This window comes from Apaloderma vittatum, unplaced genomic scaffold (genome assembly GCF_000703405.1).
Source record: "Apaloderma vittatum isolate BGI_N311 unplaced genomic scaffold, ASM70340v1 scaffold1713, whole genome shotgun sequence".
NCBI classification, from domain to species: Eukaryota; Metazoa; Chordata; class Aves; order Trogoniformes; family Trogonidae; genus Apaloderma; species Apaloderma vittatum.
The window spans coordinates 72,894-84,865 of NW_009706222.1; positions in this window are offsets into that span (position 1 = coordinate 72,894).

An 11,972-nucleotide genomic window follows, 5' to 3' on the forward strand; every position below is an offset into this window, starting at 1 on the left:
TTGTTTCTAACCACAACCTGAGGTACTGCACAGAGACGTACCCCACTGGCTCTACCCAGCTGAGGCTCAACCCAATTTCTTTTCATCTTTGGCATCTCAACGATCTTGGAGGGAAAAAAAATAAATATCCAAGCACATTTTCTTACTTGTAAGTATACTGCATCTCTTTTAAACAGCACCCATCTTTCTAACAAAAGTCAAGCAATACAATAAATCTGCTAAAAACCGCATGACCCCGCACTGAAAACGACTGCAGCACATTTAGTTATTCGGCAGCCTCCACTGAACTCTATTTATTTCCATTTCCTGCCCACTTTAATGTACTTCAGTGGCCCGCAGTAAAGTTGAAGCAATAGGTGTCTGTCATAAAGATAAATAGTGCTATTGGAATGCATAATACAGTGGAAAGAGGAAATGAGAGCAATCTGGTTTATTTACATCTCAGGCTCCCATCAGCACCTCAACCCACCTCCCAATGGTTTCAGCCGCCTTTCCTGTTATCTTGCTGTATAGCGCCCTGCAACGATTTGGCTTTAAACCTCGCAGAACCAGAGGGTACGGGCCCATCTCCCAGATTTGCGTTCCTGAGCCGGCAGGGTATAGGAGCAAAGAGCCACGCAGCGTGTTCGGTGCAAAGAACACAAAATAAAGGTAGTGGCTGCGAATTAAAATAATTAAAGACACAAACAAAACAAAAGACCCCAAAGAGATCTGCTATCGCAGTTAAATGTAGATCAACACACAGGAACCTGACTACTTCTGAAAAACAGTAATTACCGTACCACAAAATATTACTTTTAATCTCCTTTCTTTATGATCTAATTAAACAGATATTTTACTTGCCTTTGGAAAATGTTTTTCTTAATTTCATTCAATTTTAACATTTGGTGTATTCTATAAACTACACATCCAAACTAGTATGTAATTTTCTGCTTATTTTTAATAGTGTGTGACTTCATTTAAAAATGATGACTTTTAATTTGCATCTTTATTGTTGGTTTTAAGTAATCCTTTAATTTTCCCTCTTGGGTCTGTGGCTTACTGTAATTCACAATGCAAATTCAGTACTGATTTTGTACATAGGAAAACACTACCTTCCAACACGCATTGTGTCTTTTTTTTCTTTCTCTTTTTTTTTTTTAACCTTCATCAAAGTATTATCATTTTGAATAGCAGCAAGTGTTTGGGGAAATAGTTGCAAACCCATCACCACAATACGTTGTTGTCTGAAAAGCCTTTGTTTGACTGTGACTTTCAGAAATAGCCACTTAGACAAAGTTGCCTTTCAGAAATCCAGACAAAAACTTTTTATCTTTTAAATAAAAGTGTATAATTTGTATAAATAGCTTTCCATCCTTAATTATTTCTTCCTTGAAACCAGAGAGTACAGTTTGGTTAATGGTGAATCCAATTGTAGAAACTCTACCTATTACACAGCATAAGAAGTCACAACCTCTTTTTCCTCTTAAAAGCAAAGCAAGTGCTTATGAAAAGTACTTGGAAAAACCATGTTTTCTCTGACACCTTCACCACATTGAACGCTACCTGCTCCACATATAGTTTGAGTTCGATCAGGCTGCTCAAATAAGGTAGCTCTGAACTTCAGCACCAGGATGAAAATCAGAGTGCAGCACCATTACACAGAGAACCTGCTGCCTTGCCAAAATGCCTCAGAATCATCAACTCTTCGTATCATTTGACTGGAAACAAAGGGCCGTTTCCGCTATTACAATTATTTAGGCAACAGCCTGTGTTTTCAGAATGACAAATTGCAGTGGTAAGCCTTGCGAGGTGGACTCCTTCAGTGATGACCTCTGGCCGGAGACCAGCAAACCAGCCCAGACAGCCCAATGGACTACGAGAGGAGTCATGCCCCAGATGGGATCTTCAGCATGTTTAAGTGATCATAACTGCATTTGTCCCAGTAGAACTGTGCCCGTTTGCATCAGACAGACCTTTAATGAGGGAGTTCAAGAACGTCTGGATACCAGCCACAGTGAAATCAACTCTGGCTTAGAAACACTGGATAGGGAAAAAAGTGCTTGGAGCACTCAGGACATCTGTATATAAACCTCACAACTGTTTCAGTCCAACCATCTGAATCCAATTAAAGGAACGCTCAGCAGCAGAAGCTAGGGAGTGTACACATTTTCCAAATGAACACCATTAGTATAATATAGATATAAAATCAACTATGAAAACCAGTGCTTGGCATTGGATCTCACCCTCTTAGCGTCTCTTTCACTTGCTCATTTTATCAATTATTTGTTTGGTAAATGAATACTTGAGGACTGTATAGAAATGATTCAGCTTTCACATCGGAAGGGCTACCCATTGTGCACTCCTCTTGCAAGCTACAAATTGGTGCATATAGTGCACAGTTAGCACAACAGGCAGCCCGTCTCCAGAAACAAAGTGGATTACATTTATTCTTCATCTTAATTAAACTGCTAATGCCTCTGTTTAACTGCTTCATCAAAACCCAACTCACTGGCTGAAAAATTTAGGGTCCACATCTGAATTTAGGCAGTACTATAGTGGGTGAAAGTTTTGTCTTTTTCTCCTTTCTTGCACTTAATCAAGAAATAAAGAATAAAAAAACCCTCTAACCAGAGATTAATAGAAGAGGAATAATAAAGTGTATTTCTAACTCCTCAACCACAAGCAGGCCACACATTGTCTGAAGAGTCTGCTCAAGGTTCCTTTGCTTACTACGTGGCACATGTGCAAGACACCACCTCCTTCTCCAATCTGTTCATCCCAAAGTAGCTCTTTAAAAAAAGCCATCCAAGAATACATTTTGATCTCCCTCTTCAGTAGAGGAACTTCAAGTAAATTCACAAATTTACTTTCATTATCTCTTGGAAAGTAGGGTCCTTGCACCTCCGGTATCTCTGGACTCAGATGGAAGTAAGGTACACAGTTGTCACCTGGTTTTAGTTAAGGTGCTGCCACATAGAAGTAAGTGACCTCATTCTGCAGGCCCCATCTTGCATTAAAAAGATAAATATGCAGATCTTAAGGGATATATGCACATGGGGGTGATATTGCCCAAAGAATCTAGTGATCCTCCTGCGTAATCTCACGATCTCAGCAGATGGACACAGATCATTTTAGGAGTATCTGTAGGATAAAAAGCAGTTTAGAAAACAAGAATGTTTCGAGTTCAAAGGAGTGTGGTTTACTTAGTTTAGAAAAGAGAAAGAGAGCAGAGTCCTTCAGTACACAAAAAGTAGTTACAAAGAGGCTAATGACCAATTACTTTCCATATCCACCTGGGAAAGGAAAATAAGAAATCATGCTGCTTTTCAGCAGACACCTTATGAAAAACTGTCAAATGTGAGTGAACACTTGCAAGTGCTAGAGAATGATGTTGAGGAATCTCATTGCTTCATGACAGGTTCTGAAGAGCAGGTAAGAAACATCCATGAGCAGTGACCAAGAGAGAGATGATCTCATTTCAGTGAAAGAAGCTGGACTACTCTTCAAAGATCCAAAGATCCTTTTCCAGACCTTCATTCTTATGATCCTAGTTTTGGAAAGATGAGTAACACACGCATAGACAGACTTGTTGCTTGGGTTCCAGTGCCACAGACAGACAGACATCAGAATATTATTCTCCTTAGATGATTATTCGACAACCTATGCTATCTTGTTCCCAGCAAGATTTCCAATTGCATCATTCCTGTATTAATTCCATGCCTTGTCCTAGTTGTAACTCTCTGTACCACCTAGAATAATTCTTCTTTTGCCAAATACTCACAGCACATCAGCATGACACCCAGAATATTCTTTATCATTAACTATACTACATATGTATTTCACTTTTAAGCAACCTAGAGATAAAAAGCACAGAATTGTTACATTTTATTCCCTACAGGGGATAATTCTAGGAATCCAAATGGGATGCCTTAACTAGATTGTCTAAGTCCAATCACTTCTATCTGTCCATAAAATTCTGGAAATAAACATAGTAATCAAGACTAATTAAAAACTCAGAAATTAGAAACGGGAGGGGAAACCCACTAGAAAGTACTAGCTGCGTTACAGCAACTAGACAATCTCCTTGCAAAGGTTAAAAATCAGGTCATTGATAAGCCCACTAAAAGGGGCTATAAAGGAATGTGCACTAGCCATTTCACAAAGGGAAGACATCTCAGGGATGCTGATGGTACATCAGAAATATTTATAATAGGATGGCATGAGAAAGATGTATCCATAGCCATCTCCAGGCTTATCTGTCCAGATTTTTCTAGAGGCTCTAACATGAACGCATTTCACATCATCTTCAAAAGAATTTCCTCAGTAAACCTGTTGCTCCTCTGAGCCTGAGACATTATCTGTGCAGTTTTCAGGAGTAACAATCGCCAAAAAACCCTTATGGTTTCCCATATACAGATATCCACACAAATGACAGATGGACAGATATATGAAAAATGCAAAAACTGAACAAAGAACGATAAGGTCTAGTTACTTAAAGAGCCTCTGAAAACTTAAAATAGGCCAATGTATTCTGTGGCTACAATATACATACAGACTTCTATTTCAACAGTTTTAGCTGAGAAGTTGAGCACCTAGCATCACAGCATCATTGACCATGAACTAGCAGCAGTGTCATAGTAAAACACTATGTGGAACCATAGCAAGAAAAAGATTATTAGCAGCAAGATACTCTTGCTGCTGTTTTTGTTGATCCTGTTTGTCTTCAATAGCAATTACCTGAACAGGATTAGATAATCCCTAACTTCAAAACAACTTATTTCTAATAGCCCTATGTCAGATCAATCCTTTGTGTGAGAGTACTTTGGCTTCCCACAGGAATAACCCTTTTTGCAAGCTGGCTGCTACCCTTTGATCAGAGTCTTGTAACAAGCCTTTCAATGGCTACACTGTGTTGTGAACAATGAAGCACATACCCAGCCTTGAACCCTTCAAATACCCAACTGAGCACCAAAAGGCATTGTACATTTACTATGTAACCCAAATAACAAGTAAGAATTCCCCTTGTCAGCCAAGCAAGTCACACTTGTGTGAGCAGGGCAAGAAGAGCCCTGTAATTAATACCCATCTGTAACCCTTATGGAGAGCACCCCTGCAGTGGTCCTGTGAAACCTCTCCCCATCTAAAGGGCTGGTGTAAGCAGAAAGGACCGACTCCCTTCACCTAAGCTGTCTCTTTTACAAACATAAATCAATGTAGCTATGCCCACAGGCAGACAAAAAAGAAAAAAGCCCATTCCACTCATGCTCAGAGTCTTGAAAGCCTAGAGGGTTTATAAACTCAGGATACAAACATATTAAACACATGGGCAAAGAGAGCTTGTATCTGCTTATATACATGTAGACATGCCTGGGGTGGCTGGCAAAAATACCCACGTAACCTTTCAGGCTCTTAACAAACACACACACACACACACACACACACACAAAACCCCAAACTTGTCTCCTGAGACACAGAAGCAATCAAACATCTGGCAACAACTTTAAAAACCCTTCAAGCCAGATCATATCAAACGCAGCAACGAAGAGATGAAAGGGTCTAGCTCATCCTACCAGTCACACTTACAGGGCTTTTAAACATTTACGGTATCTTAACTTTACTTCCGTAGAAATTCCACAAATGTAGACAATGCCTAACATAATTTATCTTTCCATTCAATTGAAAGTACGGCATAAAAGGAAGAGTTTATTTTAATTTGTGCTCAGGGACCTTGGAAAAGACGTTGCCTCATCACCTACTTGAAAAGACTAAATACAGAGGAAGAAAAAGTTCTTTTAAGAAGAGAAATTACAGCACCAGAGTGAGACCTGGGCCCTAAGGAAATCCATCACAACATTCACACTGAATGCAAAGTTAGTATTCCTCCTCTAAATTGAACCATCTCTGTTTCTAACTTCAAATCAGCAATAAACTCCTTCACCAGCCTACCTCTCCATTTCATAAAACGCATGTTTGTAACTGTCGAGTGATGAGTTAAGTTGCATCTTTGTCTGAAGACTTCCCTCTTCATTTTAAAACAAAGTTTTGTGGCAGTAGATAATGTGTCCAATTTGCAGTAAATTACTAAAAAAAGATATATATGCCACCCAAGTTGTATCATTATTATTATTATTACAGATGTAATTACACATTCAAAACCAAAAAACTGTGGTAATCATGCCTTGCTAACATCCTTATAAAATCTGACAGCTCAAACAGCTCCCATTGTGGAAAGCGTGGAAGCAGTTCTACAGATCATTAGAGTTAAAGTCTAGTGTCAGGCCTTCTGCATATCACAGCTCTGCTAATTTCAACCAGAAGAAGTAGTGACCCTGACAGCTTATTCAACAAAAATAGAAGCTTTAGTACTTTAAGAAACATACACTTTAATCTGAGCCCACATGTCTTCCAAAGCCACAGTACTTCTGAAAGAATCATGTTTTTAAAGTACAAGGTATATGAATAAAAAAGAGGTACAGACAGGGACAGTACTTGAGGTGATGTAAATCCAGAGCTAACATACACTCTTCTTGGCTTCTGTGCCAGTTTCTGCCAGCTGGTCCAGAACTTCCACTCCCAATGAGAAAACCAAGTGGTTGATTCCAGGACTCTCAGCACCAGCCTGATGCTGACTGTGTAGTAATAGTATTTGATTGATGCTTGCAGCTCTAGTCTCAAAGAAACCTATTATGCAGGATATGCTCAAAGATGTGCATTTTACTTCACAAGACTGATGCTGTGATTCAGATGGAAAACCTGCACAGAAGGCACAGACTGGGATGTGACTGCTCCAGCTCCAACCAGCAAATAGTCACTGAAATAAATTAACATCAGCATCTCAAGGAAGTCCCTGCATGAGGAAGTTAGGCAAGATTTATTCAAGACCACAATCTCAGGAGCAATTCATCAAAAGTAAGCCAAAAAATAAATAAAGGAAAATGGGACCAGCTAGAATAACAAAACAACACAGCCAAGGCAGCAGCCACACAACAGCCAGAGGCATCTCCAGAGCGATCAGAACAACTGTCCACAGATCTTGCCAACGAGCCAGATGCTGTTGCTGGAAGAGGGCTTGTGTTGATACAAACTCACAGATGTGAGATGCTTAACACCAAGAGCAATCAATCTTCACGATTTCCATGCGGCTGCCAAGCTTCACTATCATGCTACAAAAACATGAAAACAAACTTCATAAAACACATGCAGATTCTACATGACATCAAACACCCCCCACCCTACCCTTACTACTCAGAAACAAACCAGTGATTTGGGCGTAGCTATAAATGACATGATGCTTTTCCTGAGTTAACAACAGAAGCAGGAAAGAATATCATTGGCTAAACAGCTCACTGCACACACACTGCCAGAAAGTCAATGAACTTATCATACTGTATAGGAAATTCCTATCTTTCACACCAATTAGTGACCCCACAGTGATTGATTTTATAATCCCAAACTTGACTTACAAAGTGACTTCCTCTGGGGCCAACTTTCCATTACCTAGCATGTGGAAAATTGCATACAGTTAGTGCACTATGAAAACCAAGGAAAAATAAGTGCTATTTAAACTTCAGTTCTACCATGCCTCCACATTCTTGCTTTCCTAAGGGAGGTGCACTTTTGACAGTTACTTCCTTTCCCTGTCCCAACATCCTATCTCCACCACACACCAGCTGGGCACTCAATCAAAACAGAAACAACAACAGGAACTAGCAGCTAATCATTACAATAGGATCAAAAACATTTCTAGGTACTAGTACTTCGCCAAGTCACTGTCCTTGAAGACCCTGCCACAATTCACTTCTTTCCTCCCATAGCAGAAACTGAAATTGGCTCCACTTCAACCTGAAGCAACACCTATTAAACATCACAGCTTTTTCATCAGTAGATACTCGGTGGCAGGCAGTCACATCTTAGAATTGCAAGAGACAATGAAACTGGGCAACAGAAAGGTGAGAAAATTAACTAGCCAACAACACAGGCCGATGTTTATCCTTTATTTTAATCAAGCTAACATTAGCTTCAGTCTATAAAACCAGAACTGCACTGCACACTAACTACCAGCATAATCACAGAAAGAGCACTGCAATATGATTACCGGACACTAATTATATTTTCTAAAGAGTTAAAGACAATCAAGTACATGTAATAGAGATTTATATGCAGTTTTCCACTGACCTCGAAACAGCTTCACACATTAGTAAGTTAACATTACTGCCAGGAGCAAAGCAAACTGTTATATCTACATGACAAAATACATGAAACACAAGAGCCAGACGTTGGGTCCTTTCATCAAGAAAACAATTATTTAATTCTCGGGAAAATATTTTCTCCCTCATTGCTTCATCAATACATAATACTGCTCATAAAAGAGACAGCATTGGCTTTGTGACCTGGTCTGGGTATAAATCTGCAGTACTGCATGGGGCCACGAACCCAGGGTCTCCTTTTCTGCCCATGCAGTCGCTTCTGGGAAGCGAGCATGAGGCAACTGGAGGACTCCTTGGACTAAATCCGTATGTCCCCATTCACACACAACAACACAGGCCCCAAAGCGGCTGCCAAGAGAGACTGGCCTTCCCCTCGCACCTCTCCAGGAAGGCCAGTTCTCCATGGGTAAGTATAATACGGAATGCCAGGGAGCTGCCCACACTTTCCATCGCAGTTGCTGACCTCCAGCTCCCAGATACAAGGGGTCCCTCAGCCACCAATCTAATGGTTCCCTGCTCCAAGCACCATCAAGAACTGCTGGTCTTTGATGAGTCATTTCAGCCATACTCTCCTCACCAGTTGTCCCGCCTCCCAGATAACAACAGTCATCATCTCTCAACACACGGACACTCAACAGCTGCCATCAACAGCCACCCAAAGATCACAGAACAGTTTGGGTTAGAAGGAACCTTTCAAGATCATCTAGTTCCAGCCCCCTTGCCATGGGCAGGGACACCTCCGCTAGATCAGGTTGCTCAAAGGCCCACCCAACCTGGCCTTGAACACATCCAATGGTGGGGCATCCACAACTTCTCTGGGCAACCTGTTCCACTATCTCACCACCCTCACCATAAAGAATTTCTTCCATATATACAGTCTAAACCTAGAATCTAGTTTAAAACCATTACCCCTTGTCCTATCACTACAGGCCTTGTTTAAATACCGAGAGGCCACAATAAAGTCTCCATACAGCCTTCTCTTCTGTAGGCTGAACAACCCCAACTCTCTCAACCGGTCTTCACTGGAACGGTGTTTCAGCCCTCTGACCATTTCTCATGGCTCATGCTCAGCCTTACTCCCAAGTGCTTACAGAGGCAATAAGGGTAAATATTTACACACCACTCACATCTAAGAGCCCAGATGGGTCTAGGCCCCCCTGTGTCAAACTCACAGCTGAAAACATTTTAATCATTTTACCAAAAATCACAAATTACCCAGTACCCTACACAACAAGCAATTCAGTAGTTTTGCCAACTACGCTACGGGCATCATAACCAAAAAGGCCAACCCCTCTGCAAGGTTATTCTGAGGCTGTCACTGGAAAAAAACAGCCAGACTCAGTGTGAAAATACCATACGCAAGATACACTCCTGAACAAGACACAACAGATAGAAGCACTTAATAAACACAACCATTAACTACAAAATATCCCTGCAGCGATTAAAACTTTGCAAAGTATTACAGTGTACACCTGGTTATTGCTCTGACATCTGCTTAGGTTTTCTATGTGTTTGTAAGCTGGACCAAAGAGGAAGATAATTGAGTTTATGGATATTTCATGACAAAGGTACAGTTGAGTGCTCATGAAAAATGGCATAAAAACTCAAATAAGCATGTGTACTGTTTGAAATGCTTAAAAGTTACTACATTTTATAATAAACCAAATGGTGTTTCTCATACTGCTAAAAAATAAATTTATTCTGAACTAAGAATCCTATCATAAAATGAGAGGAAATTCACAGTCTGAACGATGGCAGTAGTGCTGAGCGCGTTTTTAGGCATATGGCAATTTTATAATGGTCATTGGAGATGAAGAGCTAAAATTCTATTGCAGACTATGAATTTAAGACATTTCACATAAAACTGCATATCTCAGGAAACAAATAAATTGTTAAGTGCATAACTTCAAATATTACAACCAATATTCAGCATATGTAAATCTGACGACCTCAAAATACGAATGCTATTTTCAGTGCAAGGATCCAATTACTTAATAAAGGGTCCAAATCAGTAAAATAAAATAATGTCTGAAGGCATTATTAAAAGAAAACAAATATAATGAGACCTGTCTTAACTTTATACAGTCCAAGTTACCGCAACATTATGTGGCTACAATAGGTGATCCAGTGTTCCCATGTAAATGCCCTGATTACTATTGTAAGTCTATCATTTAAATAGTTCCTTCCTGTTTAAAACGTAGAAAGCCAAATGTGTTTTCCCACCACTAAGCATTGTGTAAGACTCCTTTCTCTTCCAGCAAGCTTGCTGAAGATGGATGAGCTTCCAAACTGATATCATTTTTAATTACGCGTTTTTCTCTCATTACTAATTTCCTAAACATGTCTCCAATCTTGCAGCGAAATCTGAGTGCAGTAGGTGTATACACATACATCATGCTCTAGAAAATTAATACGAGATAACGATCAGAGCTGCCATCACAACATAACCTGAAACAAGTAAGATACATTAGAGGTGATACATACTCATTAGACTGATCTCAAATGTTTCTGGAAAGTAGCTACTAATGGATGCTTTCTCCTCTCTCTGCTACATCTTGGAGCAAATAATGCAGTTTTGGGGGTCTAGGAGAGGGAGGTTCTCCAAGCAACCTCCCCTTTGCACTTTCCACCACACAGTTACAAGCTTGTGATGCACAATGCATATTCAACACTTGACTCCTTTACCTTAAATCCTCCACCAAGAAGACTGTTTGCTGAAGGGAGCCATGATCATCTGTTCCTCTACAGAAGATAAGAACAGGTATCCTAATGCCCTCTTGCCATTAGGGGTCCCACAGTTCCCTCCACCTAAAACAAGGTCACCTGGTGAGGCTGTGCTCTCCAAAAGCACAGAAGGAGAGCAGAAAGCATTGGAGGTAGCCGCACCCACCAAGCAGGTAGGAAGGCATGCGCACACACATGCCCCAGGTACCAAAAGGGGTCACACACCTAGGAGCTGCTTGCATCAGATGCTCTTTTTTGGTAGGCAGGAATCCGGACTATGTATAGATCCACCCGCTTAGGTCAACCAAGTGCCAGTTATGCACACAGGATGTCTCTCCTTCCTCAGGTATCATAGAATGGCATCTCTCACTACTTGAAAGGTATTGCACAGCTAAACATAGTGCAGCATTCTTTCACCATTAAACCAGCAGAGCAAGACAAACTTTTAGGAAAAACAAAAATAAAAAGGCAACTGTCACCGGGCTTTCTCCCCAGCTAAACACATCACACACCAAATTCTTAAGGGAATGATGCTTTCAGCACACCAGCTGCCTTGTTGTCAGCTGACACTTCTCAAATAAAAGAGAAAAATTCTAGGAACTGTTCAGGGTGGTTGACATTTAAGGAATCGAAGCAAAACAAGACAAATCACAAGCAAATAAGTTTATATCTTCTAACTGGTCTTAAAATATGTCACAAGTATGACTCTGACTACTTAAAGAAAAAGTATCATTGCTGTTTCACAGACAAAAACATGGAAGTAGAGAGAGATTAGAAATATATTCGAAGTATATGCACCAGATTAATGCATATAAAAACTGATGCATATATATAAGAAACACCAACAGGAGGACTATGGAGTGTGTGTGTGTATATACATATATATATGCCACTCACTAGTCTGTAATCACATGCTGAGCAAAATGCATATGCTAAATAGGTTAAGTATATCTGAAAACGTAATGCTAGCTGACTTGTCCCAGGTCCCTAAGGAAGCCTGTAGCACAGACAGTGCAAGTAGGTTGGAGTTGAGTGGTTCACTCTACTCACACATGCTTA